Source organism: Rattus norvegicus, chromosome 12 (assembly GCF_021556685.1).
Source record: "Rattus norvegicus strain SHRSP/BbbUtx chromosome 12, alternate assembly SHRSP_T2T, whole genome shotgun sequence".
Classification (NCBI taxonomy): Eukaryota; Metazoa; Chordata; class Mammalia; order Rodentia; family Muridae; genus Rattus; species Rattus norvegicus.
The window spans coordinates 18,079,789-18,086,969 of NC_141545.1; the positions used below are offsets into that span (position 1 = coordinate 18,079,789).

The 7,181-nt window shown below is 48.7% G+C and overlaps 2 long non-coding RNA genes across 2 annotated transcripts; one reads left to right on the plus strand and one right to left on the minus strand.

Moving 5' to 3' along the window:
- Positions 1-513: 513 nt before the first annotated feature.
- Positions 514-1,514, plus strand: LOC102555525 (uncharacterized). The gene is made up of 3 exons (XR_015634656.1): positions 514-644; positions 761-880; positions 1,213-1,514. It is a non-coding gene; the product is annotated as an uncharacterized LOC102555525 (long non-coding RNA).
- A 4,341-nt stretch (positions 1,515-5,855) lies between these two features.
- LOC148002204 (uncharacterized) lies at positions 5,856-6,805 on the minus strand. Its single transcript, XR_015634946.1, has 2 exons — positions 6,738-6,805; positions 5,856-6,636 (listed from the first exon to the last, which is right to left on the minus strand). It is a non-coding gene; the product is annotated as an uncharacterized LOC148002204 (long non-coding RNA).
- Between the last annotated feature and the right edge of the window lie 376 nt (positions 6,806-7,181).

The window sequence follows — 7,181 nt, forward strand, 5'->3', positions numbered from 1 at the left end:
TGGGTGGAGACAGGAGGATGGCCGGGTTGCTGGCTACCTGTTCAGCTGAAAAACATGAGGTCTAGGTTCCAAGAAATTAGAAGAGTGAAAGAGGAGGCTATCGGAATCCGCCTCTTGTCACTTCACGAACCCTAAGAGACGACAGAAAGAAGAAGGATGGACTCCATGTATGCAAAACGGATGGCGAGTGGACAGGAGAAGGGGACCATTGGTCACCAGAATTCTGGCAGTGGTACTAATGGAGAACTGAGTCTGCAAAGGATTAAAGAGCAAATCCAAGTCCAGGCACAGCAAAACACTGAGCAACCCTGCCAAGAAGTAGTTCTCAGCGAGTGGGTGTGGCCAGCGGCTGGAGAAGGCTCTAAACATTAAGGAGTGGGTGTGACTATGTTTTAAGGGCAGGGCCATAGTATAAAGGAGCAGCTCTGTAGTAGGAGTGCATGGCTTGGGCTCAAGGCTGTGGTCAGAGTAGGCGGGTCAGCTCATGTTCGAGGGGCGTGGCTCTGGATGCGGGGCGTGGCCAGGACTTGCAAGCTGACTCGAGGAGATCCTTAGTTCCAGAGTCACAACTGTCCGCACCTGACAATTCTTGGGGACCTGGAGACCGTTGACCAGGCTGAAGGCTGACACAGGGCACCTCGGAAGTGAGAAGGCGGTCTTCCCAGTACCAGAGAGGAATGGACGTGGTGTGCAGAAGCGGGAGGGAATAGAAGCCACCTGGGTAGGGAAGGCCTCTGACCAACAACCCGTCCTTTTGCAGGGCCCTGTCCCAGGGTCATGTGGCCACCACTGGTGCTGCTGTTTCTGCTGCTTCCTGCTGCCCATGGCGCCCCCCACCCAGCTGCCGACCTCCAGGAAAACTTTCCAAGTGTACTCGAAGGTTTCCACCGCCCTGTAGTGGGTTGTGGGTGTGGGAAGAGAGGAGTTTGGGGACCTGCAGAAAGGGAAGGAGGCAGGGGTAGGCAGAGACGGATAGGAAGAAAGAACTTTGGTGAAGATGTAGAGAATTGGGTGGTAGAGAGGAAGCCAGTTCAATGAGTGTGGTCTAGTACTGGATGCCCAACAGCACGAACCCTTTTGGACCTGCTATGCAACGAATGGGTTGCTCTCCCCTGTACCTCCTTATGCATGGCCACGGCATAGGGGCCCTGACTGGGGAGCTACGTCATTTCTTGACAGCACCACACAGCTAAACTTGCCACTCCTCAACAGAAATTCAAACTGAAGGAGACAGAGGCATGTGGAGGGAAGACAACCTGTTTGCTGGCTCCCGCTGTCCTCCTGGCTCATAAGGTGGCTTCTATGTGGTCCAGACGCTGGGGCTGAGGACCTGTAGGCTCATGAGGGCCTGCCAGGCACAGGATCGGGAGTTTCCCACTTCCTCCTTCCGGTCTCCTCCAGGGCCCTTCAGCTGCTGAAGGGGCTGGGGGTGGACACCAGTATCCTAGCAGGGGACATATATGAAACTCACCAGACCTACCTGAAGCACCATTTCAAAATAAAAGGATTTTTTTTTCAAGCTTATTGTGCACTTTTCCTTTTGAGATCAGTCCCCAGCTTCCAGCCAACCAGCTCCACCCAGCTTTGGACCTGACATCCCCCTGCCTCAGACACTGACCTCTGCAGGCTCACTTGTGCATTTGTGTCTGCCATTTCTGACCACCGCAGCTAGTGATCGGTCCTCTCTTCCCCACAGTGGCATGCTCAGCTTTCAACCGGGACTGAAGAAGATGGTGCTGAGTTAGATAAGGTAGGAATTTCTTTTTTTTTTTTTTAAAGGTTTATTTATTTTTTGTGAGTGCTCTCTCTGCACGTACACCTGCATGCCACAAGAGGGCATCAGATCCCATTACAGATGGTTGTGAGCCACCATGTGGTTGCTGGGATTTGAACTCAGGACCTCTGGAAGAGTAGTCAGTGCTCTTAACCACTGAGCCATCTCTCCAGCCCCCAAGGTAGGAGTTTCTTGCATTTGGGGGTTTTGAGGCAGAACCTTCTGATGTAACCCAGGTTGGCATGGAACTCTCAGACCTCCTGCCTCAGCGTTGAGACTACAGGTGTGTACCACCATGACCCAGTCACAGATGGCCTCGTGAAATAACATTGCAGCTGAGTCTCCTGATTACAGTTCTCCCTCTCCCTCCTCCTCTTCTCCCCCCACCCCTTGTGTGTGTGTAAAACATTGAATCTAGGATCTCAGGCATGTTAGGCAAGTAAGTGTCTTTCGTTAGGGTTTTACTGCTATGAGCAGACACCATGACCAAGGCAACTCTTATAAGGACAACATTTAATTGAGGCTGACTTACAGGTTCAGAGGTTCAGTCCATTATCAAGGCAAGAACATAGCAGTGTCCAGGCAGGCATGGTGCAGGAGGAGCTGAGAGTTCTACATCTTCATCTGAAGGCTGCTAGTGGAAGACTGACTTCCAGGCAGCTAGGATGAGGGATTTAAAGCCCAAAGTCACAGTGGCACACCTATTCCAACAAGGCCACACCTACTCCAACAAGGCCACACCTTCAAATATTGCCTCTTGCTGGGCTAGGCATACTCAAATGACCACAACAGGCTCTCCACCACTAAGCAACACATCCAGTCCCTTACTGTGGGTGGGGGTTGGGAGGGTGGTTATACAACTGAACTATTCCCCAGCCTGTCACTGGGGGGATTCTAGGCAGCTATACTATAACTGAGCTATAACCTAGTCCTCTAATTTTTACTTTGAAATGGTCTCACATAAATATGTCAGTCTCCTGCCTCCTCCTCCTCCTGAGTACCTGAGATTACAGACCTCCACCAGGTCCAGTTCTTCCTGGATATTTAGTAGGGGATATGAAGAACGGAGTCTGGACTCCAGAGGACAAGCCCTGTTACTGGACATTGTCACTGATATCTCCCAGGCCATAGATAAGGCTCCTCATTTCAACAGCAGATGACTCATGAGGTTTTAGGAGTTCTGGGCTAGCCACTGTCTATGGCCTAAGTTCACTGAGTTTACTGAGCTTACCCTTCTGTGAGCTCCTGAGCCCAGATTCTGCCTGAGAGGTCTCATACAGATGAGTAGATATGGTGTTGATGGCTTGGGGACAAACTCAGACAATTGGGTGTGCCAATGAAATCTTAGCAACAGCCATGGTATGAGCTGTGCATGTGCAAACCAATCCATCCACAGGACACAACAGAGGCCAAATTTATGTCTGTGAAGTCTGTGCTTGGTTGAGGAGTCTTTGAAGTCATGTAAGAGGTCCTATTAGGGTCCTTCGTCTTCAGGAACTGTATCCAACGATGAGACTAAGGCAGGAGTTTGAGGAAAGAAGAGGACAGACAGATGCCAGGGACCAGCCTTAAAACAAGCTGGAGGCAGGTTGTCCAACTTTCATTTCCACTGACTATGATAAAATACTTTGACAAAAGCAATTCAGAGGAGAAAGGGTTTGGTTTACCTCAGAGGTCCAATCCATCAAGTTACAATTCATCATAGTAGGGAGGTCACTGTAGCAGGAGTTAGTCATATCACAGCCATAATCAGAAACAGAAAGTCGTGAACATATGCAAGTATGGGCTCAGCTTGCTTTCTCCACTCTCACACAACCTGGTATCTCTTGCATAGGGAATGGTACCACCCACAGTGGGCAGGTCTTCACATCTCAACATAATAAAGGCAATTCCCTACAGACATGCCCACATGACACCCTAATCTAGGTAAGCCCTCATTAAGAGTGGTTTTTCTAAAGATTGTTTTTGGTATTGTGTGCATGAGTGTTTTGCCTGCATGTATGTATGTGTTTGATGTCTGCAGAAGTCTGAAGAGGGTATTGGATCCCCTAGGACTGGAGTTACAGAAGGCTATGAGTTACCAGATGATTACTGGGAACTGCACCCAGGTCCTCTGCAAGAGCAACAAGTACTCAACTTCTGAGCCATCTCTCCAAATCCTGAGACTCTTCTGGGGTGATTCTAGGTGATGTCAAGTTAATAGATAAAACTAACTGTCACTGGTATATTCCAAGATGAGGCCATTGTTAAGCACACACCTGTGACTGCACTATAGCCCTCATTTCAACACTGGCCATTGCATTGTCCCGGTGCTCTTGAGACGGACTGTGTCCCCCACACAATTTGTGTGTTGAAACCTTCTCCCAAAACAATAGTATCAAGAGGTGGAGACGTTGAGATGTGCTTAATTTGGTCATGGAGGTGGAGCCACCAGGAATGAGATTAGTGCCTTTGTAAGAACATCAGAACTGCTGGCATGGCTGTGCAGTTTTAGGGGCTTGCAGCCAAACCTAACAACCTGAGCCCAATCCCTGGGATGCACATGGTAGGATAGAAGTGACTCTTGAAAGTTGCCCTCTAACCTCCACATGTGGAGAAGGGGGACATATCAAAAATAATGTATACACACATGCACAAAAAAATAAATAAACATTTAAATAACAGCTGCAGGAAATGCCCCCACCGAAGGGTGTGATGTGAGGAAGCAAGTGTCTTCCTCCTTCCTTCTAGGTTGAACTTTCCTAAAGAGAAACCTAGATCCTCTGGAGGGATGGCCGGGGACAGAAATTTGGGGGAATACACTGGTACACTGAACTCCACCCACACACCCAGAAATGGGCTGGAGCACACAGATCAGAAGTGATTCAGAGAGGGACTCCCTCCTCCCTGGAAGCATGGGCCCCCTAGAAATGGCTTTGTCCCTGTGGGATGCTGTAGTGAAGTATGTTTGGTGGCGTATAAGTATTTCTTTCTCACAGATCTGAGGCTGGGAGTGTAGGGTCAGAATACAGCACCACGAGGTTCTGGTGAGAACTTCCACAGTGCAGAATGTGGACACAGGAGCTCTCTTGGACTGCTTTTTAAACATTAACTTTTACAGATGTGTGGTGTGTGTGTGTGTGTGTGTGTGTGTGTGTGTGTGTGTGTGTGTGAGAGAGAGAGAGAGAGAGAGAGAGAGAGAGAGAGAGAGAGAGAGTGCCACATGTGTGCAGATGACCAGGGAAGCAGAAGAGAGCATTGGATTCCCTGGAACTGATGTAAGCCATCCAGTATGGATGCTGGGACCTGAATTTAGGTCCTCTGGAAGAGAAGCAAGCACTCTTCAGCACTGAGCCAGAACTCCAGCACCTGGGACTGCTTTTATGAGAACACTAATACTATTCATGAGGGCCCCACCCTCATGGCCTAATCACATCTCAAAGACCCCATTCTCCCACCCAGGACCTGGGTGATGGCTCGGGGAGGTTAACTGTTGGCCACAAGAATGTGAGGAACTTACTTCAAATCCCCAGTGCATAAGTTATATGTGTACCATATTTATCTGTAATCCTAGTGTCCCTAGGATGGGGATTGCATCAGGAGACTTCTTGGAAATTTACTGTCTAGCTAGCTAGCTAGCCTGATGTTTGCAGCAGAAAACAAGAGAGTCTCTGCCTCATTTGAGGTAGAAGGTTAGGGTCAACACATGTTTTCCTCTGCCCTCTACATGGGCACCATGGCATACACACACCAACACATGCCCCTGCTCCCATCTGAGACAGCATTTCCCACTCCGTAATTGGAAAGAGGATTCCTGACCCCCTTGGGCATGTTTGTCAGACATGTAGGGAGAAAGGGAGAACATTCAGGCTCTCTTGTTCCCTGAGGCTTCTATGATAGGGTCCTAAAGAAGACACCTACAGGAAAGCCCTCCCGTTTCCAGGGAACCTGTGTAGAATGCTGCCTTCAGTAAGTGGCCCTTCATTACCCACATTGAGCCCTCCTCCTCAGTGACTGAGTAGAAGGATGATTTAAATGGAGACCAAGGCAGTCACCAAGTTTGAGTGTGGGAGATGGGCTCTGACACACAGGGGACCTCTGGAAAGGACAGAAAACTTTATTGCCATAAATATTTAAGGAATACTATGTAGTGGTTGCCATTAAGTTGATTGAGGGAGGGAAAACCAAAATCTAAGGAGAAGGCAATAAAGTCAAGCCAGTCACTAGCAAATTCTTCTCCACTCAGTAGATGGTCTCTTCACTCCATTACCATCTCCTTGGTTGTACAGAAACAAGAGACCCTGCCTTAATTCCATAAAGTCCCATTTGTCAGTAGTCAGCCGTATTTCCCCAGTGATTGAGTCTTTCGGGAAGTCTTCTCCTATGCCCCGATTTTTCTGCTAACTGTCTCGGAGTTCCAGGTCTTATGTTGAGTTCTTGAACCATTTCAAGTTGGGTTTTATGAGCATGAGACATAAGAATAAGTATCTTTGGCATACACCGTCCAGTTTTCCCAACACTGTTTGTTGAAGATGCTGTATTTTCTCTATGCTGTAACTTAGGGCATCTTTGTAAAAACAAACAAACAAACAAAACAACAAACAGGTGGCCGTGGCTCTTCTCTTCTGGTCCATCGGTTGACATCTCTTCTGTGGCAGTACCATGCTGAATTTGCTATGGTTCTATATAACTTGGAATTGAGTATAGTGTTATCTCCACGGTGCTCCTTTTGTTGAAGATTGCTCTCTAGGGTCTTTCACGGCAATGTTTTCTATTTCTTTTATTTATGTCCTGAGAGCCATGAGGATGTAGATTGGGATTATGTTGAATCTGTAGACCGCTTTTTGGTAGGATGGGCCATATTAACTCTTCCGACCCACGGTCTTTTTTTTTTTTTTCCGAAGCTGGGAACCGAACCCAGGGCCTTGCGCTCGCTAGGCAAGCGCTCTACCACTGAGCTAAATCCCCAGCCCCTCCGACCCACGATCTTGAAAAATCATTCAATCTTCTAGAGCAGTGGTTCTCAGCCCTCCTGATGTTTCAGAATACAGGTCCTCATGTTGTGGTGACCTCCCCGCAACCCCAGCCATAACATGATTTTTGTTGCTACTTCATAACGGCAGCGCTGCTGACGCTATAAGTTGACTGTAAATAAATATGTGTTTTCTGATGGTCTCAGGTGGACCTCCAGTGGGGTTCACCTGTTGCGTGAAATAATAAAAAAGGAAAATCCACGCTACTGTTGGCATGGAACCGGTGGGCAAGCCGGCATGGCCTGTTCTCAAGCCGGCTGACTCTCTGACCTGGGAGCTCTGAAATCTCTCCAACTGACTCGCTAAGTTCCCATGGTGGGTTGCGGCCACGCCAGCCCCACGGTTCCAAATTCTCGTGGGTGGCTGGGGCGCCCCGCCACCGTACTTTTCTCTGA